The sequence below is a fragment of the Dipodomys merriami genome, unplaced genomic scaffold (assembly GCF_024711535.1).
Source record: "Dipodomys merriami isolate MVZ:Mamm:240054 unplaced genomic scaffold, mDipMer1.0.p SCAF_10, whole genome shotgun sequence".
Lineage (NCBI taxonomy): Eukaryota > Metazoa > Chordata > Mammalia > Rodentia > Heteromyidae > Dipodomys > Dipodomys merriami.
The window spans coordinates 6,930,664-6,956,789 of NW_027202271.1; the positions used below are offsets into that span (position 1 = coordinate 6,930,664).

The following is a 26,126-nucleotide window of genomic DNA, read 5'->3' on the forward strand; positions in this document are numbered from 1 at the left end:
ATAAGATCCCTCTTAGAAGCTGTCAGAAATAATGAGACTTCATTATGGTTTTTATTCCTTCAAGAGGAATCTTTTGTACTTTTTTTGTACTTTTAAAAATTTCTACTATTCCTCTTTAGGTAGTTACCTTATTGCCCTGGTCAACCATAGGAAAATATACATTTGAGGCTAACTTTAAATATTAACTTTAAATATCACATTATATTATGCTGCCATGTAGCACTTTTAATGTTTTGATGTTTTTAATGTTAGGAGATGAGGGAAGCAATCAGATGGTTTAAAACATTTTTTAAATTAATTAATTATTTTTTGTTGGTCATGGAGCTTGAACTCTGGACTCTGTCCCTGAGCTCTTCAGCTCAAGGTGAATACTCTACCACTTGAGCCACAGTGCCACTTCTGGTTTTCTGGTGGTCAATTGGAAGTACGTCTCACAGACTTTCCTGCCTGGGCTGGCTTTGAACCATGATCCTCAGATCTCAGTCTCCTGAGTAGTTAGGATTACAGGTATAAGCCACCAGTGCCCAGCTATACATTTTTTATTTTATATAATATTTTTCTATGAATTTGACTTGAATGATTTACTAATGTTTCTGTTTTTCTGGAAGTATAATCACCCCTAAAAATGTCTTGACTGCTTTCCAATGCTCAACAGGGAAAATGTATATATCCTCATAGAATAAACACTACCTTTATGTTCAGTGATTGTTTTCTGTTCAGTGATTATTCAGTTGGCCAATAAAAGGTTAATTCAACTGGGTCATCTTATATAATTAGCTACTCCAGAGGCTGAATCTGAAGATGTTGGTTTAAAGCCAGACCTGGAAAGGAAAGTCCATGAGACTCTTATCTTCAATTAAATGCCAAAAATCTGGAAGTAGAGCTATGGCACACGTGGTAGGATTCTTGAGTGCAAAAGCTAAGAGAGAGTGTGAGGCCCTGAGTTCAAGGCCCAAGACACACACACAAAAGGAGGTCTACTCAGTTTCTGTCTATCTATACTGGTAATACTAATTGAAAACTTTATGAGTAATGTTAGTATTAAAATTGAAAAATGATATCATTGGAATAAATTAAGGCTCACTGAACTCAGGACAGCATACTTGCTAGGCTGGGGTTCTACCACTTGATCAGTACCTGTAGTCTTGCTTTTTGGTGGTTACTTGGAAAATGGAATCTAGTGAACTTTTCTGCCTGGCTGACTTTGAACCATGTTCCTTCAGATCTCAGACTTCTGAGTAACTAAGATTACAGGTATGAGCCACCAGCATCCAGCTAGTGTGTGTTGTTTAAAAATTCTAGAACTTCTGAGTTGTGGGTTGAGATGTCCTGGTAAATGGTATAAAAATGACTCTGTCCAAGAGAAAAGGAAAAACAAAACATAATTCTTAGCTTTTGCTGATTTTTGTCATGCAATTATTTCCAATATGGATGATTTCATGGTACCAATATAAAGTCAGAAAAGATACCAAATAGCACATTATTATGTACTATTTCCATTCTCCAGATGAAATGTATGTAAATAAACTATAAAGTACTGATTATATTAAAATATATAAGAAACAATGCATCTTGCATATTATTTTTCCATGGAACTTATTTGATCACAAGTTTATATTTCTTAATTATTATTAAAGACTATATTTCAAAACTGGCTTACCAAATTCCCAGAAACTAAAATATGCTCTCCTAAGCCATTATGGATGGACTCCAATAGACCGCTGGTTCTAAGCGTTGAGGACAAGAACCATTAAATTCTTGGCACCAGACTATGTTTTGACCCACAGCCTACACCAGTGAACATTTACAAAAGAAAAGATTCAAGTCTCTGTTAGCCAGTGAAACATAGCTAAGTGTTACTGTTTATATTTGCATCTGCAGGCCTCCATGGTGTGTGTGTGTGTGTGTGTGTGTGTGTGTGTGTGTGTGTGTGTGTGTGTCTGTGTGTCTGTGTCTGTGTCTGTGTCTGTGTCTGTGTCTGTGTGTCTGTTTTTGGGTGCATGCGTGTGCATATACACATATATAGATGTACATGGGTCCCATTCCTGATTTTCTTTGGCCTCCCTTCCTTTTTTGTTTTGCTTTGTGTCTCTCAGCTGAATTATTGCTCAGACAATTAATCCAGAGCAGTATAATGGTCCCCTTGGCCAGAGATTTTTCATGGTGATCATTTTGCACCAAGAAAATGGTCAAGATCATATTCATTATCCTCAGAAATGAAGGCTGTCAATATTTCCTTTAAAACAATTATCTATTTTTAATTGAAATCTTCGTGTATTTCAGTGAAGTGCCATTTTATTCTAATAGATTCTTACAGGACACTGTAAAACTAAACTAGTTGTTGTTTGCAAGATACTTTTAAGACTGCTTCATTAATTTCATAGGACAAATATTGTAGATCTTTTCCAGGAAATTACAGTTGCTAGTTTCAAGATAGAATTCCTCATGAAGAAGTAAAGTTGACTTCTGCAGCAACTTCACCAAAACAAATTGTTATGAAAGAACTTACAGATACATTATCATCCTAGTAGGAGGCTTCATTTTCAGTAGGAAGTAAGATATGTTCTTAGATATGTCTATCCAAAATTGCTCATCCAGGCTGGGTGCCAAAGTCTCACACCTATAATTCTAGCTATTCAAGGGGCTGAAATCCAAGGATCTCTCTTCCAAGCCAGCCTAAGCAGACAAACCTGAGAATCTCTTATCTCCAGTTAACCAGCAAAAAGCTGGAACTAGAGGCATGGTTCAAGTGGTACAGTGTCAAAAAGCTGAGCCAGAACAAGAGACCCAGAGTTCAAGCACTAGTACACAGTCAGAAAGAAAGATAGACACAGAGACAGACAGATAGACACATACACATACACACACACACATACACACACACACACACACGCACACGTACATGCACATTGAATAAAAGTATAACAGTTATTTTTTACATTAGAAATCTATCTATAAATAAAGGAAAGCATGTGACTATGATATTGTTGTCCAAACTTGGTTTTAAGTTACTATGTACCTAGAGAACTTTACAACTGTAGAGATTCATTTTAAATATATATGTGGAAAAAACAATTAATAATAGTAAATATATGCATGGAAAAAAGTAGTTTCAACCAACCTGTGTTTCTTGGAGTCAGTATAGAGTCTCATTTTGGGATTGAATGAGTGTGCATTAGTGTATGTTATATATTTATAGTTGTGTGAGGTAGATATTATCTTAATTAAAAGCTTTATACTGTATACAGCTACACATCTACATATATGCTGAAAGTATGCTCTTGTATACTGTAACCATAATGTAATTGTTTTGTCAGTACATATATATCTGGTAGAGTAATTGAGTCTGTGGTATTATTGAAGCCAGTGATTTCTTTTATTAATTTTCTTAGATTTTAGGTATATGAAAATCTCTTGCTATTATTATATTTCTGTGTATTTCTTTGTCATTATTTGTTTTATTAGCCAGGCCTGGGTGGCTCACGCCTGTAATTCTAATTACTCAGGAAGCTGAGATCTGAGAATCATGGTTGGAAACCAGCATGGGCTAGAAAGTCTATGAAAGTCTTATCTACAGTTAACCAGCAAAGAGCTAGAAGTGGGGGTGTGACTCAAGTTAATTCTTGATAGGTAATGGCCTACTACTATGATTCATCATGGATTATTTCTGACACTTTTTTTCTGTCTTTCTCTCTCTATATGCATGTGTCTTGCCTTTCCAACTGTTCCTTCCATCCTTTTCTCAGAAGTAATTGCAACCTGGGATATGATATTTGTATGTTTTTCTGCCCAGTCTTCCTCCATTTGAGTTGCTTTACTCAGGTATTCTGGCACAGAAACAGGAATGTGACTAAGATGGAAGGTTATTGTGTACATTGATCTATCTAAATCTCAGAATTTCATTCTCTACTCTGTGTGTGTGTGTGTGTGTGTGTGTGTGTGTGTGTGTGTGTGTGTGTGTGTGTGTGTGTGTGTGTGTGTGTGTGTGTGTGTGTGTGTGTGTGTGTGTGTGTGTGTGTGTGTGTGTGTGTGTGTGTGTGTGTGTATGCTTCTCCTGGAGCTAGAACTCAGGGCCTGGGAGCTACCCCTGAGCTTTTTTCACTCAAGGCTAGCACTCTACTGCTTGAGACACAGCTCCACTTCTGGCTTTTTTGGCAGCTACTTGGAGATAAGAGTCTCACAGACTTTCCTGACTGGGCTAGCTTTGAACTGGAATTCTCAAATCTCAGTCTCCTTAGTAGCTAGGTTTACAGGCATGAGATAATAGCTCTCTACTTTTTTCCTTTCTATTTTAAACTGTGCACTTCGAACCTTGAGCTCTTTTATTAAAACTTCTGCAGCTTAAATAGTCCTAGCTATCCCCCAAACTAATAAGCTCCTCACTATCTGATTGTCTACTAGATATGTGTCAAAGTTCATACCAACTCATTATTTTGTTCCTAGTTTAATTCTTTTTCATTATCTAATATTATGATCTCATTATATTACTATTTTCTCCTACTACCAGTAGATTGTGTGTGTGTGTGTGTGTGTGTGTGTGTGTGTGTGTGTGTGTACACTGTCAGGTACTGGGGCTTGAACTCAGGGCCTGAGCAATGTCCCTTAGCTTTTTCTGCTTAAAGCTGATGTTCTACTACTTGAGCCATAGCTTCACTTCTGGTTTTCATGTGATGAATTGGAGATAAGAATCTCAAGGTCTTTCCTTCCTAGGCTTGCTAACACTGGCAATCAATACATCTCAGCCTCCTGAGTAGCTAGTAGTCATTTATTTTATGTTTTCATTTATTTTTCTTTTGGGGGAAGGGGCAGAGAGAGAAAAACCAAGTCAGAGTCCTAAATAAAAACAATATCTTACATGGCTTCTTCCCACTTCATATGAAGTAAATTTAAACTTCTCTCAGCTGACTAAAATAACTGTACTTTAATGATTATGCCTTGTTATTTCTATAATTCTCACAAAACCCTATGGAAATACATATGTATCATCCTTTGTACATGATAAAATTGGTGCTTAAGGAATGCAAATGTCATGTCCAAAGTCACATAAATTCAGGAAAGACAGAATTGAATTTTAAATTTGCCAACATTAAAGCTGGTGCTATTTCCAATATATTATTCCGTTCCCTGAAATATCACCCCCTTCGATGAATCATTTCCTAATGCTCCCTTGGTTGAGAGCAAAGCCAATATTTCTTTCGGCTATGAATCACAGAGTGGAGTAAAAATAATAAGAGTTGGTGTTTTCCTGTTTCATAGCATATAGGCATAGGGATTTACAATGTAAACACCAGTTTTAAATAGAGACACTTTAGTGATTTCGCCATTTACATAGGTTAATGTGTATCATGGTGATTGCATGGATTCATTCATTGTAGCAGAGTTGTGCTTTCAACACAAACATATGAACTTGGGAGGCAGCATGAAGTATACATAGTTGCTTTTCAGCATCTAGCACTTTTTTTTGTCTGTAGAAAGTACATAGTAAATATTTTTAAATACATAAATAAAGCCAGGTAACAGGTGTCAGTGGCTCATGCCACTCAGCTACTGTGGAAGCTGAGATCTGAAGATGGAGATTTGAAGCCAGCTCAAGGAGACAAATCCAAGAGGGAGACTCCAACCTCAAGTTAACCAACAAAAGGCACAAGTGGCAGTGTGGCTCAAATAATAGAGTCCACTTCTTGAGTAGAAAAAGTTGTGAAGCCCTGAATTCAAGCCCTAGTATTGGCACAAACAAAACAAAATAAGTGAAAGGACCACAATTTAGGGTGTAGCTATGGTACTGGTAGAACACATAGAGAGAAACTAGAATGTCTTCAGCCTCTGAGAACAAAATGTAATCTAGTACCCTATCCTTTAAACTGAAAAGCATTTGAACTTTGGTAAATAGAATTCTTTACCCCATTTTTCATAATTTTATTTTTTCTTTCTTTTCTTTCCCCTTCCTTCCACCCTCCCTTCCTTCTGCCCTCCTTCCCAAATTTGGTTTGTCTTATTGACTCTATTACATTTACTCTATATTATCTGTGCATTATAAATTCAAAATATTGGAAAGATAGCAAATGGGTCTAAAGTGGCCATCTCTGGTTTCTATCCATTTGATAAGATCAGCTAGTGATTTTTTTCCTTAGCAACAGCCAGACTTCCAGAAAATGGAAATTGGCTATTACAGCTTTAGATTTTGTTTTATCTGAGAGTATATGATTTTGTTTTTTCCATCATTTTCATTCAAAGCTTATTTACTGTTTCCTTTTTCTTTTGGGAGTTACTATTTTCATTATTGTTCTTATGCTATATTGTTTCATGTTTTTGTGTTTTGCTTTTTTTCTTATTATTGCTGGCTCTGAAATCTTGGTTTATTTTAAATCTAGGGTATGTGTGTCTGATCATATGCTTATTTTTAAACCATTGGTAGGTGTTACTCAGAGGAACATCTACCTAGCCCTCTTCTGGTAATACACACACACACACACACACACACACACACACACACACAATTTTTTAAAGGCTTAATTAGTTTCACATCCAGGAGACTTTGAGAAGTAAATGTGGATTGTTTCTGTATTGTTTCTTTTACATAAGTCTCCACCTATAATGTTTCTGCTAAGACTATGACATCTCAAAGTGCTGTCATTTTTCCCTTGATGGATATTAGCTTCCTTATTTGGTTTTAAAACTTGCTTTCCCAGGCAGAGAAGGCAAAGCTGTGTTCTTAGCTTAAATTCCAAGTGAAAGCAAGCTCACAACCTCTGACATCACCAGAATAAAATTGCTTATTCATAATCACATCTATCTCTTATGATAATTTTATAAGTTTAATTTTGGAGTTGGAGACTAGGCTCATTTGGTAGAGCGCTAGCTAGTGGCCGAAGTGTCAGGTACTGAGTTTGAGTCCTAGCCTCCCTAAAAAAAAAAGAAAAAGAAAAAAGAAATTTAATTTTATTTATGCCAGTACTGGGGCTTAAACTCAGGACATGGGTGTGGTCCCTGAGGTTTTTTTTATCCCAAGGCTATTGTTCTACCACTTAAGATACAGTTCTACTTCTGGCTCTTTTTTTTTGTGGTTTGGAGTCTCTCAGGTTTTCATGCTAGGATGGCTTCAGACCTAGATCCTTAGATCTCAGCCTCCTGAGTTAGCTAGGATTTTATAGGTGTGAGCCACATGTACCCTGAATGTGTTGATGTTTTTTAAAGAAAAGGGTAATTTTTAACTATTTTAAAGTTAATTACTTACAATTAAACTCTTCTAAGAAAGATCATTTGGATGAGCCAGCCCCCCCCAACCTAATGTTTTACAACCACCTCTCTCTCTCTCTTTCATTCTCACTCCTTCTCTTCTATTCTTAATTTTCATTTATCCTTGTTGATGTTCCATAAATGGTAGTCTCAGTAGGGGAAAAAAAACCCAAACCCTCTATATCATATTAATAATGTGACATATTCATCCTGAATCCGTAGCTAGTCCATCTTCTGCATAAAACCCATGCTGTAGCATTTCTGCCTATGAGCGTCCAGTTTAAACATCCTGCAGTATGCAAATATCTTCTTCTCATCTCTGGGAACGTTTTATGTGAGTGGCTGCTGCAGGGGTGGAGGCTTCTGATTTCGACCGTCATTTTATTTGTAGAAATAAACCAATCCGGGCGCTGTGATTGTCTTAGGAATGAGGTGATCAATAGCCCATTACTGGCTAGAAGAGCAGCCACAGGACGTGCATTGAAGATTTCAGTGCATGAATTATGCATGTCGTGCTCATTCTCTAGTCTCTACACAGAATGACGGTTTGTGAAGTCGGCTCAGAGAGTTTCTTGCATTAAGTGACTGCAGTGCCATGCTGAATATTTGCAGGTATAGAGGCGGCATTGACTCCGGGCCAGCCAAATTGGGAAGATGTAAATCCCCAGCTTGCAACCCAGAGTGATTTTATTTGAAAGTGTGGCTGTGTGGCAAGCCCACTAACCTGCTTTCCCCAGAAGGTTGGCTGAAGGATGGGAGCGGCTGCTCCCGCCTCTGAGGTCACAGCTTGAAGTCCTTTTAACTTGCCTTCTGCTGCAGGATTGAGGCGGATTGTGGCAGAGCTGGCCCTGCATTTATTCAAATGGACAATTTGCAATAGATATTATACCCAGAACGGAACTGTGCCTAGTCCAATAGATGAGGTAAGTCCAAGGGTTTTTTTTTTTCCCCCTCTAGGTTAGGGAATTGTAAACCTAATGTGCTGATATGGGATAATGCAGATTCAGCTACAATATTTGAAATGGGATGACTTGCCATAGTATTGTAATGGGAAGGAGTTTCCATTGTTACGTTAATGAAAGGTGATTTTATTTACCGATCTAACTGAATTGGATCTGAGGATGGTTTATTTTGCATGCAAAAGCTTTTCAAGAATGCACAGGAGCTCCAACTGTGTTTGAATTGATGGGAGACTGCCGCTGGAGAGGGAGGAGCTGCACTGAGCCAAATGGAGGAGTGAAAATTACCTTCCAGTGAAGTTTGTGTAGGGCTGGGGCTTTACTTTGGCTCTCATTATGTCCTTAATGTCAACATTTTCAGATTCAAATGAAGAATGCTGCTAGAAACCCCAAATGTTCAATCCTTCTCCCAGAAGGAGAGCCAAGGCACCGAGGCTCTCCAAAGACTGTGTTGCATACAAATTGAGGATATGGAATTCAAACAATTTGGACTAACCTGTCCTTGAGGGAAGACCTTGTCAGAAACTAAGCAGTTTGACTTTTAACTGGGGTGGAGTGGGGTGGGGTGTGTGTGTGTGGTGTGTGTGTGTGTGTGTGTGTGTGTGTGTGTGTGTGTGTGTGTGTGTGTGTGTGTGTGTTGTTTGCTTTTTCTTCATATGAGAATGCCTTATTTCTAAATAAATGGATGAAATTTCTTTCTTGTCTTAAAAATTAAACTCAGTTCTAGAGCCCACAATGTGTGTGCGTGTGTGTGTGTGTGTTGTTTGCTTTTTCTTCATATGAGAATGCCTTATTTCTAAATAAATGGATGAAATTTCTTTCTTGTCTTAAAAATTAAACAGTTCTAGAGCCCACAATGGAAGAGTTAATAGAATTTGCTAAAGCTCAGCAAACTGGAAAATATAGTACGATGCTACTACCTTGGTCAGAGGTCTTTGTGAATTAAAACTGCTTGCTTAAATAGCATGGAATAATAATTACACAAATGACATTTAGCACAATGGGAATTCCTGAATATCTTTTTAGAATGTGCAGGTAGCATTAATAGATATCCAGTAAGAGATTTTAGTTGTGAAATTCCTTAAGGATGCTTTTCAGCACTAATTTTATATTATCAAGAAATGTGTATGTACATATGTATATATATGTACATACTATAAAAGAGGATTTATTAAGACTTTGTAAATAACATATTGTATATGCTTACTTCCTTAAGTAGGTTTATAGATACTAAGTTTCAAAAGTCTGCTTGCAAATCATCTGTCAGAAACAAAAAATAGACAAAGCCAAGTATGCTTTGTAAAACAGACATCATTTTATGAAAAAGAGAAAGAAAAGGAAAAGAAAGAAATACAGAAAGAAAAGAAAAGGAAAGAAAGAAAGTAGGAAGGAAGGAGGCAAGGAAGGGAAGGAAGGAAAGAAGGAAAGAGTAAGGACATAAAGAAGGAGAGAAGGAGGGAGGGAAGGAAGGAGGGAGGGAAGGAAGGAATGAAGGAAGGAAGGAAGGAAGGAAGGAAGGAAGGAAGATTGAAAGAAGGAAGGGAGGGAGGGAAGAAAGGAAGGAAGGAAAGAAGGGAAGGAAGGAAGGAAAGGAAGGACGGAAGGTGGGTGGATCATTGAGAAGAGCACTGGAAAGCCAGTTCTCCAGATTTCACAGTGCATTTCAATTCTGCTTGAGTGCTACTACATCACTTGGGTTTCCTGTCAGCTGCCTGGTGGTACTGTGGCACAGAGTTCTCAGCATTATCTACTGTGCTTAAATCTTCAAAGCTAATCAGGTACAGGAGGAAACTCAAACCCGGGAGTTTGTCCTGAGGGAGGGAGAGTCAGGAGGGAGAAGTAACTGCCTGTGTGACAAGGGGTGTCCAGATGCTGAGTCATGGTGAGTCTTGGGGCTCAAATGCCTCCTGACTGAGGTAGCTCATTAACTGCTAGACAAGACAAATAGTATCTAAAGGAAAACAAGGAGAATGGGGGCCAGGAGCCTGAATGGTTAAGGGTATTTATTGCCTAATGACACATACTAAATTCTGATAATGAGTTTAATGGCAGTGCTACTTGTTGGATCTGGCAGTAGGAGAATAAAAGCTCCATGCTGAGGGTCAAGATATAGCAGTAAAATTAATGTATTGACTTGGGGCGATTGTGTAAGCACAGGGATCCATGCAGCACTGCTTCTACCCACATCATTAATCTATTTTATCTAACATACTTGGTAGATGAAGATAGATAGATAGATAGATAGATAGATAGATAGATAGATAGATAGATAGATAGATAGATAGACAGATAGATAGATAGGTGATTAATGATGGATGATCAAAAGATGTGTAGATAGGGTAGATGAATGATAATAGAAAGATAAATAAATAATAGTTACAGACAATTGATAAATGAATAGTTGAGAAATAGATGAAAGGTGATTGAAAGATATGTAGATATAGATCATAGCTAACTGGAAAATAAATTGTAGTTATAGATAGATGATTGATTGATAGGTAGAGATAGATAATAGATAGGTAGATTAGTGTTAGATCAATAATCCTGGGTCATGTGAGGATCCTAGGATATGTCTAGACCCAATTTCCCACTATTTTAATTAATCTCCCTAGTCAATACTTGGGAGAACTTCTGAACATCAACCTTGAATTATATAAGGTGAGACACCAAAAATGAATTTGATTGGTGATTATTGTGGCATGGTATTTAAATGGAGATCAAAAATATTATACAAGAGATATAATAAAAAAGGAAGAGAAGAAAAGTGAAAGTAGTGACATATCAAATATAAGGTTTTGGAAAAAAATACATAGAGAATATAGTTGATATACATTATGGGCTCTTAAAATCAATGTAGTATATTTAAGTGGAAAACTATATAAACTATAATTTAACTAAGACTGTGGGAAAGTTATAGGTTATTACAATATGTTCCTGACATGTAAATGGTTAGAGTTTATATTTGCATGATATGGAGGTGCCCTGTGGGTAATTTTTTGTAAATAGTCCCAATGAGTTTTAAGCCTCATAAATTTGCAGAAAACTTTTCAAGAATAAATCTGTATCAAGAAGTTGATTCTAGCAGAAGTCTTAATAACTTTTCTACTCCACTGGGTTTATTCTCAACCACACCCACCTAATTCTCCATTCTACTAGATTCACAGAATTTTCCCTTTCAGGATTTCTTTTTTTTTTTTTTTTTTTTGGGTCCGGTCATGGGGCCTGAACTCTGGGCCTGGGCGCTGTCCCTCAGCTCTTCAGCTCAAGGCTAGTGCTCTACCACTTGAACCATAGCACCACTTCCGGCTTTTTCTGCTTATGTGGTACTGAATAATGGAACCCAGGGCCTCATGCATGCAAGGCAAGCGCTCTACCACTGAGCCATCTTCCCAGCCCCTCCTTTCAGGATTTCTATGGATAGTCCTCTTCCAAACTCCGTTTGAAAAATTTGAGCATGTGACTCCTGTCTTTTATGACTTTTACCAAATATTTTGGCTGACTATTGGTTACTCCCTGGTATTTGACTTATGTCTTCCTACTGAAAGTACAGGCCCATCCTGAATTTGAATATATAGAACTAGAGAGTCTGGCAAAACCACACAAGATTCATCCAAAAAAAAAAAATACTTGTTTTATTGCATTGGCTTGTTCTCAAAGTAGAAAGACATTAAGAAACAATGAGGCCAGGTACTGGTAATTCATTTCTGTAATTCTAGCTACCCAAGAGGTTGAGATCTGAGGATGGAAGTTTCAAGCAACCAGCAAAAAACTAGAAGTAGGTGGTAGAGAACCAGCTGTTAGAGAAAAAGCCAAGTGAGAGCACCAGGGATTTAAAAAGAGTGGAGCCAGGCACCCAGGGCTCATGCCTGAAATCCTAGCTACTCAGGAGCCTGAGATCTGAGGATTGTGATAGGAAGCCAGCTCATACAGAAAAGGCTGTGAGATTCTTATCTCCAATGAACTAACCAAAAAAGCTGGAAGTGGAGCTATGGCTCAAATGGTAGAGTGCTAGCTTTGACCAAAAAAGCAAAGGGACAGTACCCAGCCCCTGATTTCAAGTCCCAGGACAGGCACATATAACCCCAAAAATTGAAATTGTAATGATTAAATGTTAGTATTTCTGTTATACTAAGTCTACAAAATTGAATTGGACTGTCTTGAGAATGTGGAGTATAAGAGAAGGTTGATGCTAATTAGTGAATAAAAACTTTGTAACAGTGAACCGAGTACAGTTATCTAAAAGGCTGGTGGCCCATGTCTGTAATTTTAGCGACTCAGGAGGCTGAGATCAGAGGATCATGGTTCAAAGCCAGTCTGGGCAGGGAAGATTGTGAAACTCTTACCTCCAGTTAATCATTGAAAAGCCAGACATGGAGCTGTGGCTGGTAGAACACCAACCTTGACCCAAAGAGCGAAGGGACAATGCTCAGGTTTTGAATTCAAGCCTAGTGCTGACATATTAAATAAATAAATAAATAAATAAATAAATAAATAAATAAATAAATAAATGGAAAGTAAGGCTCTGAAGAACATCGACCCAAAACAAGTGGTTATATGGTGGTACTGTCCATTTTGAAACACCATCCTTGAAGGAAGTCGGGAACAGTAAATTACTTCACTATGTAGAAGCATTCAAAGATCAAATACATGTATAACTTTTTATGTCCTTTAATTTTCTTTCTCCTCTGAGATTGTATGTTAAGTTAGTATTGCAACCAGAATAGCCCTTTAAGAAATCAACTTCTAATCAGCTTACGTGTAAAATTGGCCATCGTTTAGGTTGGGAATAGGTTAGAAGAGAAGCTAGTCATCCTAGCAGATGGAAGGGTAACAAGGTAGGTGGCTGGGAGAGAAGCCGGAGGCGGAGCTGTGCCAGAAAGAACATGGGACTTTAAACAGATGGAAGATGATATATTATTTGGCAGAACAGACACTGGGTGATAGGCAGGAAGATCTGTTGAAGAATGGGATGGGTAGGCAGCCAGGAGGTGAATTAAATGGGCCACTAATGAAAGAAATAGGTCATTACAAGGGCAATAAAATTCCCTAACAAGTACATAAGAATGGTAGAAAGCATTTTTCCTTTTATTTCAGCCTTACATTATATTGCTTAGTCTTTTTTTTTTTTTTTTTTTGGTGGTATTGGGGTTTGATCTCAGGGCCTTATACTCACTCATTCAAGATTGTCACTCTACTGCTTGAGCCATACCTCTACTTCTGGCTTTTTGTGGTTAATTGGAAATAAGTCTCTTGTATTGTACAAATGGTTTAGAAATAAATGACTTCAAGATAAGCATAATCCAAAAACAATGTCTGATTGGGTCTGGATGTACCAGAATTTTGTTGTTTCATTGTTGTTAATGTACCAGAGGTTGAACTCAGGACCTCATACTCTCAGCTTGCTTGCTCACAGCTAGTGCCCTATCAGTGGTGAGCTATTTCTTTCTTTTTTTAAAATATTGGTTTCTTTATTTCTCTTTAAAAATTCAAGTATTATTATAAAGGTGATCTATAGAGGTGTACAGTCATATAAAGAGTACATTTGTTTTTGGACAATGTCACCCCTTCCCTCCCTTGCTCCCAGTTTTTACTTCCCATCCCCACCCACAAGTTGTATAGTTCATTTTCCACATAGTGTCCAGTGAGTGCCACTGCTACATTTGTTCACCCTTTGTCTCTCCATTTCTGTGCTTCCCCTTCCCCTCCCAAAGTGCTGTTTCTTGAGTGCCCTTGCTAGTTATTTTTGGAGATAGAGTTTTGAGTACTTTTCTGCCTAGGTTGGCTTTGTACCTACATCCTGTAGGTCTCAGGCTCCTGAGTAGCTAGGATTTCAGGCATAAGCCAGTGGTAACTGCCTGAGACTTAAATTTAATAATATTTATATGCTTTCAGTTTTCATGAGAACAATGTTATGCTACTTATCTTTTCTTCAACATTTACTCATTATTTGACATCATCATTAAAATGTTGGTAAATATTTGATATAAATATAATGCTAATGTGGTCTTCTTGACTCACATAATTTAATACTTATAGTGAAGTAGACTACAATAAGAAAGTGGCAATGATGAAATATCTAGGAAACCAGTGTGATTTCCTAAAATCTTGCCTATACTGGGGCTTAAACTCAGGGTTGGAGAGCTGAAAAAAAAAATGCCCTTTTCATTCAAGATTGTCACTTCACTGCTTGAGCCATACCTCTATTTCTGGCTTTTTGTGGTTAGTTGGAAATGAGTCTCTTGGATTTTCCTGTCTAGGCTGGCTTTGAACCTTGATCCTCAGATCTCAGCCTCCTGCGTAGCTAGGATCACAGGCATGAGCTATCAGTGCCCAGTACTGAATACTCTCTTATTAAGTTTCACTATGTGACCCACTCGTCATTAAAAGACCAATTGTATTATACAAATGGTTTAGAAATAAATGACTTCAAGATAAGCATAAACCATAAACAATGTCTGATTGGGTCTGGGTTGTACCAGGGTTTTGTTGTTGTTTCATTGTTGTTCATGTACTAGAGGTTGAACTCAGGACCTCATGCTCTCAGCTTGCTTGCTCACAGCTAGTGCCCTACCAGTTGAGCTACAGCTCCAGTCCAGCCTTTTGTTGGTTAATTGCAGATGGAAACCATAGACTTTTCTCCCTAGGCTGGCTTGGAAATTTGATCCTCCAGATCTTAACCACCTGAGTAGCTAAGATTACAGGTTTGAGCCATCAGCACTAGGCTTATGTAGCATGTTCTTAACAAATGACTTTAAATATAATTTCTTTTGAATTTATTGAAGATATCAAATTTGTGGGGAGTTTTTGAGAGCAGAAAAGCCAAATAAAAATAATAATAGTAATAAAGATATTGAGAAAGTGGTTGTCTGTGCCAGAATATTTTGCTAGAAAAGAGACTAATATTTATGAAGCTTTATTTGGATGAGATCTTTGCAGGAAAGCACGATTGCCAAATTTTTGTTGATTCTAAATAAATGTCATATTTTAATCATTTTGGTAGGATAGAACACAATCCATTGGCTCAATAATTGTTTTAAAGTTTTTAAATGCAAGAAACTCTAAAATAGGGGCTGGGGAGGTGGTTCAGTGGTAGAGTGCTTGCCTCAATGCATGAGGCCCTGGGTTTGTTTCCTCAGCACCACAGAACAGAAAAAGCCGGAAGTGGCGCTGTGGCTCAAGTGGTAGAGCGCTAGCCTTGAGCTGAAGAGCTGAGGGACAGCACCTAGGCCCAGAGTTCAGGCCTCACGACTGACAAAACACACACACACACACACACACACACACACACACACACACACACACACAAAACAAAGAAACTTTAAAAGATAGTTACTTACTTTCTGCCTTCTCTGTTTTCAAAGGAAATAGCCATCACCTATGCCTTTAGGTCAAGTTCTCTGTTAATTTGAGTTGTATTTAAATAGGTGATTTTTTTTTCTCTTTTGTGCCAGTACCAGAGTTTGAGCTCAGAGCCTCACACTCTCCTTGGGCTTTTCCCACTCAAGACTGGCATTCTACCACTTGAGCTACACTTCTAGCTCTGGATTTTTGCTGGTTAATTGGAGATAAGAGTCTCATGGTCATTTTTGCCTGGGTTGACTTCAAACCTTGATTCTCAGATCTCAACCTCCTGAATAGCTAGGATTACAGATGTGAGCCACTAGTGCCTGGCTTTTATTTCTTTATGTGTCATAGAACACAATGGAATTATTAACTTACCTCTTAATCATTCTTTGTATTTCAATAAAAAGCTCTTCAGCAGATGGCAGGCCAATCTGAGACTTTTATTGTTTTTATTCCAGCTGAGATCATCAAAACTAGTCAGTGATGACATTAAAATACAAGCTAGTCTTGATCAGGCTGTCTGGCTGGATGAATAACTAGAGTAAGCTTTTGTATTTCTTATCTGTTGGTAAGCTTAATGCTGGTGCAGATATAAACCAATGGATATGAAAGCTTTTTAAAAATTGTTTGGAGGAGTTATAGATAAGGCTACTTATTGACTTTTCCATGGTTTCTAAACCAATTCTCTCATCTAAATCTAATCAAAATTACCCAGCAACTAAATTTTCCAGTCTTATTTATTCATTTTCAACTTGAGGATTAAAATACCATTCAGTCTAAATTATAAATATATATATATATATATAAACATATACAGGGTCATATGCATATATACACAAACTTATTAACTAAAGTATGGTATATGAAGGAGAGGATTCCAGTGGTGTGGCTCCTTTGAACAACTAACATTCTATCAAAATAAATACCAAGAAGCTGTAACTTTAGTTGGCAATGGGGAGGGGGAGTGGTGGCCAAAAGTGGGGTGGGGGAGACAAATGGAGAAGAAAGGCCGGGAGAATGCAGTCACAATATTTAATGCATATAGGTGAAAAGAGAACTAGGAAAATCGAGAAAATGGGTGGGGTTGGGTGAGATGGGGAAGAATGATGGAAGGGGTTACATTGGTCAAGATGCATTGTGATCATAACTTGACATGCTGATTTAAAACGCTTTGTACAACTACTTAAAGATAATAAAGTTAAAAATATCCTTAAAAAATCATCTATTTGTTACTGTAAACTTGAAAATACAATTTGTTTGGCATAAAATGGATTCCGTAATAGTACTTTTCATCTACTCAATGGTCTTGACTAAGGAGTTGGTTTTCACCCAAACAACTTTAGATTTTAGGATGCAGTATGGAAATATTCCTGCTGGGATTCTCATTGGGATTATATATACTGTGCAATGAATCCTTGATTTGTTACACAGATTTCCCCAAATTCTTGGCATGGACTAATAGCGACAGAAATAAGGAATCTGTCTTAGTATTGAACTCTAATTCACAGGTCCTGAATATCAAAACACACATTAATACAAATCAGTTTAGAAGTGAACTGTGACACTCTCTTAGCTTGCATTTACTCTTTACTTTTTTCTCCTGTTCTTTTGTTTTTGTTTTTGTGGTGTTTTTTTCCCCTTCAATATACAGGGAAAGAAATTCCTACCTTTAAGCTGGGTGCTGGTGGCTCACACCTGTAGTCCTAGCTATGCAGGAGGCTGAGAACTGAGGATCACTGTTTGAAGCTAGCCTGGGCAGAAAAGTCTGAGTGAGACTCTTACCTCCAATTAACTACTCAAAAACCAGAAGTGGCACTGTGGCTAAGAGTTGTAAAGCACTAGCCTTGAGCACGAAGAAGCTCAGATACAGCTCCCAGGCCCTGAGTAAAAGCATCCAACAAAAAAAAAAGAGAGAGGAAGGAAGGAAGGAAGGAAGGAAGGAAGGAAGGAAGGAAGGAAGGAAGGAAGGAAGGAAGGAAGGAAGGAAGGAAGGAAGGAAGGAAAAGAAAGAAAGAAATCGAGAGAGAGGGGCTGGGAAGGTGGCTCAGTGGTAGAGCGCTTGCCTTGCATGCTTTAGGCCCTGGGTTTGATTCCCCAGCACCACATAAGCAAAAAGAAAAAAAAGCCAGAAGTGGTGCTGTGGCTCAAGTGGTAGAGCATTAGCCTTGAGCTGAAGAGCTGAGGGACAGCGCCCAGGACAGAGTTCAGGCCCTATGACCGGACCCCCCCCCCCAAAAAAAAAGAAAGAAAGAAAGAAAGAAATCGAGAGAGAAAGGAAAGAAAGGAAAAAAAAAGAAGAAAGAAAAGGAAGGAAGGAAGGAAGGAAGGAAGGAAGGAAGGAAGGAAGGAAGGAAGGAAGGAAGGAAGGAAGGAAGGAAATAAAGAAGGAAAGGGAAGAAAGAATTCATATATGTATGCTGGATGGGTACTGGTGGCTCACATCTGTAACCACAGGTACTTGATTGGCTGAGGATGGGAGGTTAGCAGTTTGAGGCCAGCCTATGCACTAACATTCACAATCCTCACTTTTCACCCTATAGTTGGCTACATGCCTGTCAACCCAAGCTACAGGGAAGCAGTGATTGGGAGGATTGCAGTGCCAGGCCAGCCCAGAGGACTTTTGTCTTCACAGAGGGAAACTGGATGCATTGGTATGGGTCTATGACCCTAGTGACCTCAGGAAGCTGACAGTAGGCAGAGCATAGGTGAATCCTGATTCAGGCCACTGGGTAGAAAGCAAGACCCTGTCCATCGAAAACGTGGCTTTGGGCACCCAGTACCAGGCTAGCAAGGCTGAGAACTTGAGTTAAAGCCCTCAGTACCATACACAAATCAAAAAAATCATATGCATGCCTGCTGACACATGATACATAGTTGTACATGCATGTTTATGCAAGTGCTTGAAATCATATTTCACAAATGAATAGATCCTTCTTGGTGAACAAAATCATAAAAAAAGGCCTATCTATATTTTGGGAATCCTCTGGAACATCTGCTTTTGAATCATTCTTAGTTTCCTTTGGGGTAGTCTGGCTAGAGAATTAAATACTCTAAATTATATCTGCAAAGCTGTTACACATACATTATTTTCCTCAGGTTTACTTAAAGGTGGCATGAGATGTGTTTTTCTTGTTATATGTATACCAAGGGGAAGACTGATTGATTTTACTCCAGAAGCTGGAGTTATAAGTATCAGAAGGTTGATCAGTGGATACTTAATTCATTTCAGCCAGCACAGCTAAGACATGGTGGGGCCGTTGCTTTCCAGTTTTTATTTAAAAAATTAGATTTCTTAGATATCAGTCATTTATCCAAAAAATTTATTAGTATCTCAAGAACTATGTGTGCCATCTTTATTTTTAGCACCATAGTCTCTCAATGCTAAATGGCCCATTTTCTCTATATTATTATTTTCAGAATCAAGATGCTACTAAAATTTATGTCTCAGTGACCTTCTTTTCAAGATCTGAAATGAAATGGATAAAACTGATAATATGGGAGGAATTTTTTTTAATATTTCATCTCAGTATCTGGGAAATTTATTACATGTTTTTGTATTCCTTTCTCCCATGCCTCTGATAAAAACCTTCTCTGCTTTTTTTTAGACTATTTTATAATCTTCAAGGATCACTGCATTCTTTTTGTTCTTACAATTCCCCCAAACTGTCAAATTGTCCTGTATTAATTTTCATAATCCTCTAAGTCAATGTTTTGAAGTCTCTATGTGTTTTTTTTTTTTTCTGGAAGTCACTTTTTTTCATTGTAATTTTCTTTTTCTTTTTTTTTTTTTTTGTCAGTCATGGGGCTTGAACTCTGGGCTTGGGCACTGTCCTCAGCTCTTCAGCTCAAGGCGAGCGCTCTACCGCTTGAGCCACAGCGCCACTTCCTGTAGTTTTCTTTTCTGAGAGAATCTGATCTAATACCGATCAGGTTTTAAATGATCTTAAAATTGACTAAGATTTTTCCAACAATGACTTTTAGGAATGCATTTCTTTTCCTACTAGGCTAATGTGAATATTACCCTGTCTTCAAATTTACTTATATCCATAACATCTTAGTATTTCTACTTCCTCCATGTGGGGAAAATATCTAAGACAATGAGTTTTAGAATTTCTTGATGGCTTTTGCCTTAGGCTTTGCTACCAGAAACAACAGGACCTAAGCAAAGTGAAATTAAGATGGAAAGAACTGAATATAAGAGCCAGGTGCTGGTAGCTCATGCCTATAATCCCAGCTGCCCAGGAGGCTGAGATCTGAGGATGGAGACTCCAAACCAGTCCAGGCAGACACAGATGAGAGACTGTTATCTCCAGCTAACTAACAAAATGCCAGAAGTGGAACTGTGGCTCAACTGGTAGAATGCTAGCCTTGAGTTGGAAATCTAAGGGGGAGCATGAGGCCCTGAGTTCAAGCCTCAGTATGGGCATAAAAAAAGAAAAAAAAACAACCTGGAATATTAGCAACAGTTGAGTATAAGAGGGATGGAGAAAACAGAAGTAGAAAGCCTTCTAATGGTTTATGTTCAAGTGGACAAGATCACTGCAATGGAATTCAAGTGAAAAAAATGGCTCCATTTTTTTGTGGACAAACCAAAGTGTTATTACAGAAAAATTTTTGCATGGATTCTGTTAGCATAGGAGAACTTAGTGAGAAACTCACTCAAGTAACCAAATGTGGCTAAACCAAGCCATAGTTGGATCTATGACATCAGAATTACTCTCAACAATTAATGTAATGGAGTCCTTTATATTTTCATAGTCTTGGTCTTGATTTATTTCATATTTTCAGCTTGTATTCAGTTGTCACTAACCATGTATGAGACATCATAGTGGACATAAGAGCCCAAGGTTCAACAAGACACATACTGTTCCTCTTTTCTTTCCTTTCTATCTTTCTTTCTGTGTTGATACTAGGGCTTGAATTCAGGGCCTCACATTCATGCTTAGCTTTTCTACTCAAGGGTGATGTTCTACTACCAGCGCCACAAATTCATTTCCAGCTTTTGATTGGTTAATTGGAGATAAGAACCCCATAGACTTTTCTGCCTGGGCTGACTTAGACTTAATATCCTCAGATCTCAGCCTTATGAGTAGCTAGGATTACAGGCATGAGCCACTGGTGCCCAGCTCCTTTTTTTTCCTATAGTGTAAGTCTATTGAAAAACTCAGGTATGAATGGAAGGGCTTAACTTGAATACTAGAAATAATAATTTTAGCTCCTTTTTCAGCCCTCTTCATTACCTCTTCCAACCATCACTCTCCTACTTTGTGTTTAGTAATAAGAATAGCTGGTGGCTCATGCCTGTAATCCTAGCTACTCAGGAGGCTGAGATCTGAGGATTACAGTTCAAAGCCAGACCAGGCAGGAAAGTCCATGAAACCAGAAAAAACACCAGAAAAAGTGGAAGTGGCACTGTAGCTCAAGTGGTAGAGCACTTGCTTTGAGCTGAAGAGCTGAGGGACAGAGTTCAAGTTCTACAACTAACAACAAAAAAAAAAGAAGAATATATTTTAGTAACCATGAGGCAGAGATAATAATAGCCTAGACTAATGGTTTACAAACCTTTTCCTTAAATATCTTGAAAAAAGTGTTGTAAAATTATGTATCTTCTCACATACTTAGGAGCTGACATAAATATTCATCATACACTTAAATAGTTCCCAAAGATGTAATTTTTCACATATTGTAAGTTTTGACATTTTGAAGGAAATCTGTTGTCTCACTCTAAATATATCCATTAGAGTCTGAAAAATAATGAGATTCAATGCTTCCCATTATCCACTTAAAATTTTAGGAATAAATCAGGAACCAGTGGTTCATATCCATAATCCTAGATACTCATGAAGCTGAGGTTTGAGGATCATATTTTGAACCCAAGCCTCAGCAGGAAAGCCGATGTGTCTCTTATCTCCAATTAACCAGAAAAAAATTAGAGCTATGGCTAAAGTGGTAGAGTGCCAGCCTTGAGAGCAAAAGCCATGTGGGAATAGAAAGCCCTGAGTTTAAGTCTCAGTACCAGTGCAAACACATACAAACACACACACACACACACACACACACACACACACACACACACACACACACACACAATTAAGAAAAGTTGTAATCAAACTTTAAAAATGTTACACAACTCTCTTTTCTTTTCTTTTCTTTTTTGCTTTTTGGCTGGTCCTGGGCTTGAACTCAGGGCTCGGGCACTATCCCTGAGCCTCTTTTGCTCAAGGCTAGTACCCTACCACTTGAGCCACATCACCATTCTCGGCTTTTTCTGTTTATGTGGTGCTAAGAAATCGAACTAAGGGCTCCATGAATGCTAGGCCAGCACTCTACCACTAAGCCACATTTCCAGCCCCCTCTCTTTTCTTTTAATTATATTTCTATTCTATGGAATTTTATCCAGTTTTTACATGCTATATGGTCACACTTGAGCCAGGCGCTAGTGGCTCACACTATAACCATAGCTACGTAGAAAGTTGAGATCTAAGGATCACGGCTTAAAGCCAGTCCAGGCAAGTTTATGAGACTCTTACTCCTGATTAAACACAAAAAAACAAGAAGTGGAGTTATAGCTCAAGTGATAGAACTCTAGCCTTAAGCAAACAAGCTCAGGGAAAGGACCAAGACCCTGAGTTCATGCCTTGGATTTATGTATGTGTGCACACATACACATTATTAAATTTGGCTGGGTGTTGGTGGCTCACACCTGTAATCCTACCTTATTCAGGAGGCTAAGATCTAAGAATTGTAATTTGAAGCCAGCCTGAGCAGGAAAGTCCATAAAATTCATATTTCCAATTAAACACAAAAACTCTAGAAGTGAGGGTATGGCTCAAGTGGTAGAGCACCAGCCTTGAGTGAAAAAGCCCAGGCACAGGCCACAATACTAGCACATAAAAAGTATTAAATTTTATTTATTTAACTTTTATTATTGCTTAATTACAACATGTTTTTCATTTGATTTTCTTTACAATTTTCCACTAAAGTGTTGTTGATTTGTTTTGAGGGCGTGTTGCTAATACTTTCTTAATGTACAATTGGCTAAAAGCATGTAACTGTACTTTGAAAAATTGTTAATACAAAAGAAGTAAAACTCTATCATTTAATGTGGCAGATGGGCTTTAAAATTTTTAATTTATTCCTCTACCTTTGAAAGAATGTTTCCTTACTACCAACCTTAAACAGAGTATATTATTAATTCTGTTTTGATTATAGATGTTCCTAGTACATGGGGTAAGAAGTTGAAAATAACAATACCATTTAATTATTCCAGACATGTGTAAAATCACACAGTTAAGTACTATCAAAATTTGGGTTTATCTGTAATGATCTCTTACTTTCAATAGTAATACATAACATTGCTTCTCTATCTTGTGTTAGCTGTTTTTATTTTGTTTTGTTTTTGTTCCAGTATGTGGACTTGAACTCAAGGTCTGAGTTCTGTCCCTTTGCTTGTTCACTCAAGACAGGCACTGTACCACTCGAGCTACACTTCACTCCCAGGTTTTTGCTGGTTAATTGGAGCTAAGACTTTACTACCTAGACTGGCTTTACACCTTGACCCACAGATCTTATCCTTCTGCCTGGACAGGAAAGCCTGTGAGACTCTAATCTCCAATAAACTACTCAGAAAAATCCAGAAGTGGTGCTGTGGCTCAAATGGTAGAGCTCTAGTCTTAAGTACAAAGATGCTCAGGGACAGCACCTAAGCCCTGAGTTCAAGTTCCAGTATTGACCAAAAAAAATAAATAAAAAATAAAAAAATGAAATCTCCTTAGTCCCCTTTGTACTTTTCTTGTATTATTAGAAAAAGGTATATCCAGTTTGGAGATCAAGTCAGATTAAGGCAGTGACAACAATAAAGGGAAAATGTAGACATTAGAAAGAAGTGTAAAGTGGGAAAACTCAAATCCATTTTCTTAAGATTAGGATCATGTGCTGTGCAGAGTGAATTTAATTATTCCCCTAGAGAGAGGAAAATAGCTGAGCAGGGGAACATGAAACTATCTGCTTATGAACTGGTGGTAAGATTTATAGAGCTGCCCTGCAAAATTATACAATTTTCTCTATAATCTTCAGCCACCCAGAAGACTGTGCAGAAAATGTAAAAGATAGTGACTTTGTATGTGAATTCTAGGACACTGATTATAAGAAATATAAGGTGAATGTGAATGATTAAGAATGGCAGTGATACAATTGGAATGTAGCTCAGTTTCTCATGGCAGAACAAAATACGAGTGTATTCAGAGAACTATCCCCTTAATTGAAAGGAAGACTTGCCAGAGTATTGTCAGAAAGGAGAATTTGAGAAATGGACCAGAGGCCGGAGGCCTGCGATATCTTGTAAGGAAAACTTGAAGGCCATCCTCACATAAACTTGAGAATGACATAGCTCCTATCTCTTTCTAAATCACATTGAGTTCTCTCCATCTAGTCTAGAAGCTAGACAGAGATGGGCTATGTTAGAGCTGGCATAAGACAGTATACAACTCCTGGGACAGAGTCTTTTGAAATCAAACACTTGAAAAAAATCGGTGTGAAACTTTGCTTAGAGAACATTCTGAACGCCATCTACCTGTCTTTCTATCCATTCATCTGTCCATCCATCTATCCATCTATTTCTGTCTATCCATCCATCCATTTCTCTTTGTCTACCCACCTGTCCATTTATCTATCCATCCATCTATTCATCTTTCTATTTCTGTTGCTCTATCTATCATCTACTTCTGTTAGTCCATCCATCATCCAGCTATATCCATCCATCCACCCATCCATCCATCTGTGACTCCCTCCCTCTGTTTATATACCTACCTACACATTTGCCTATCTTTCTAACTAAGTGTCTGCCTATAATGTTTGTCTATCCATCCATTCATCTATTTACCCAGCTGTCTCTCTGTCTGCCTAGCTATCTATCTATCTATCTATCTATCTATCTATCTATCTATCTATCTATCTATCTATCTATCTATCTGATAATCTATCCCCAAGATCTTAAAAAGCTCTTTTAATCTCTTAATAACAACTTTGTAGTATATTATGTATCATATGCTGATAATTATATACTTTGAAACTACTAAGCACATTGTAAATCAGAGTATAGATGTAAACATAGCATTCAAGGAGATTTATATCCTCAATTTTTTTTCCAACTGTTTGTAGACATGAGTGTGGAATGCCATTGAAACAAAATACTGAGAACTAGGAGCAGAGTTAAGAAAGATTGAGAGAGGTTGGTGTTTCTAGATGCTGGGTAATATATAGTGCTGAATAGTAGGTTGGTGGTTTTAGAGATATGTTAATTATATAATATGTTAATTATATAATATACCGCCACAAAAAAGAGTAATTTTGAGCATAGATGCTCATTCAGCTAATGAACCATTCTTAGAGTGTGATAGTGCTTTTGAAAATAGCAGCTATTGTGGGGAAGCAATACCTCTTAAATTGGAAAAGTATTTGATTAATTTGTCTTTATTACATTCTGGCAAATAGAGTTTGTTCAGAGTGCAGATACCCTATAAGCCAATGGGGATAGCTGAGAGGGACAAAAACATAGGGCTAGAAACCTTATTATTTCTAAATCATGCACAAGAAATTAATGACCTGAACCCAGGGGAGATTTTAGAATGTACAGCTATGTTCATTTCTGTATATGGGTTTTGTGTAGTCATATATTTTTCTTTCTCTTGTATATATACTTAGAGATGGATTTGTTTTATCATGTGATAACTCTATTTTTAACTTAAGAGATACTCTCAATCTGTTTTCCAATGCTATTGCACCATTTTACATTCTTGTCACAATAGACAAAGGTTTCAATTTCTCCACATTTTGTTCTTTGTCTTTTGCCTGGAGTCCAAAGAGTGGATACAAAGAAATAGAATACGGTGGCTTTGATGTGCATTTATATGCAGACCAATGCTTTGAATGTCTTTTATGTCATTATTCTCTATTAGCATAACATCTTAGGAGAACATTTCTTTTGTCCATGTAAGTAATTGAGGCAGGTGTCTTTGAAAGTACTGACTTTTGAGAGTTCTTTGCTAATTCTAGATACTATGTCACTTATTAGTTATGTATGTCCAAAGTATTTTCTGCTATCTCCTGAAGATATTCTGTTTGTTCACTTCCTTTACTGTGTACTTTGATGTACTAAAGATTTGATCTTTTCTCTTTTGTTATTTGTGCTTTTTCTTCTGTTTCTGAGAAAATGTTGCCTAACACAATGGTACAGTGCTTTGCCTCTTGGTTTCCTTCCAAAAAATTATAGTGAGTATCTTACATTTAGTCTTTGAATAATTTTGAGAATGGCATCAAGAAAGGGATCTGCTTTTATTTAATCAATAAATTTAATCTATTTAGATACACATATATGTAACAACATAAAATATAAATAACATTTAATTGTTTTTATTTTGTGCTGGTACTGGGGCTTAAACTGAGGGCCTGGGCACTGTCCCTTAGAGTTTTTTTGTTTTTGGTTTTTTTGGGGTCCGGTTGTGGGGCCTGAACTCTGGGCCTGGGCACTGTCCTTCAGCTCTTCAGCTCAAGGCTAGTGCTCTACCACTTGAGTCACAGTGCCACTTC

The 26,126-nt window shown here is 37.7% G+C and overlaps 1 protein-coding gene across 7 annotated transcripts in view; it reads left to right on the forward strand.

Annotated features, from left to right (window-relative positions):
• Positions 1-26,126, forward strand: part of Cntn1 (contactin 1) — a 297,750-nt gene that overhangs the window by 115,791 nt on the left and 155,833 nt on the right. For 3 of the 7 annotated variants that reach the window (XM_070039080.1, XM_070039092.1, XM_070039115.1), the window contains exon 4: positions 8,056-8,159. The exons of 3 other annotated variants lie outside the window; for them this stretch is intronic. The gene's annotated coding sequence lies outside the window, so the exon portion shown is untranslated. Of the gene's footprint in view, positions 1-7,830; positions 7,849-8,055; positions 8,160-26,126 lie in introns of those variants that run through there. One more of the 7 variants, XM_070039100.1, reaches the window with a different exon arrangement.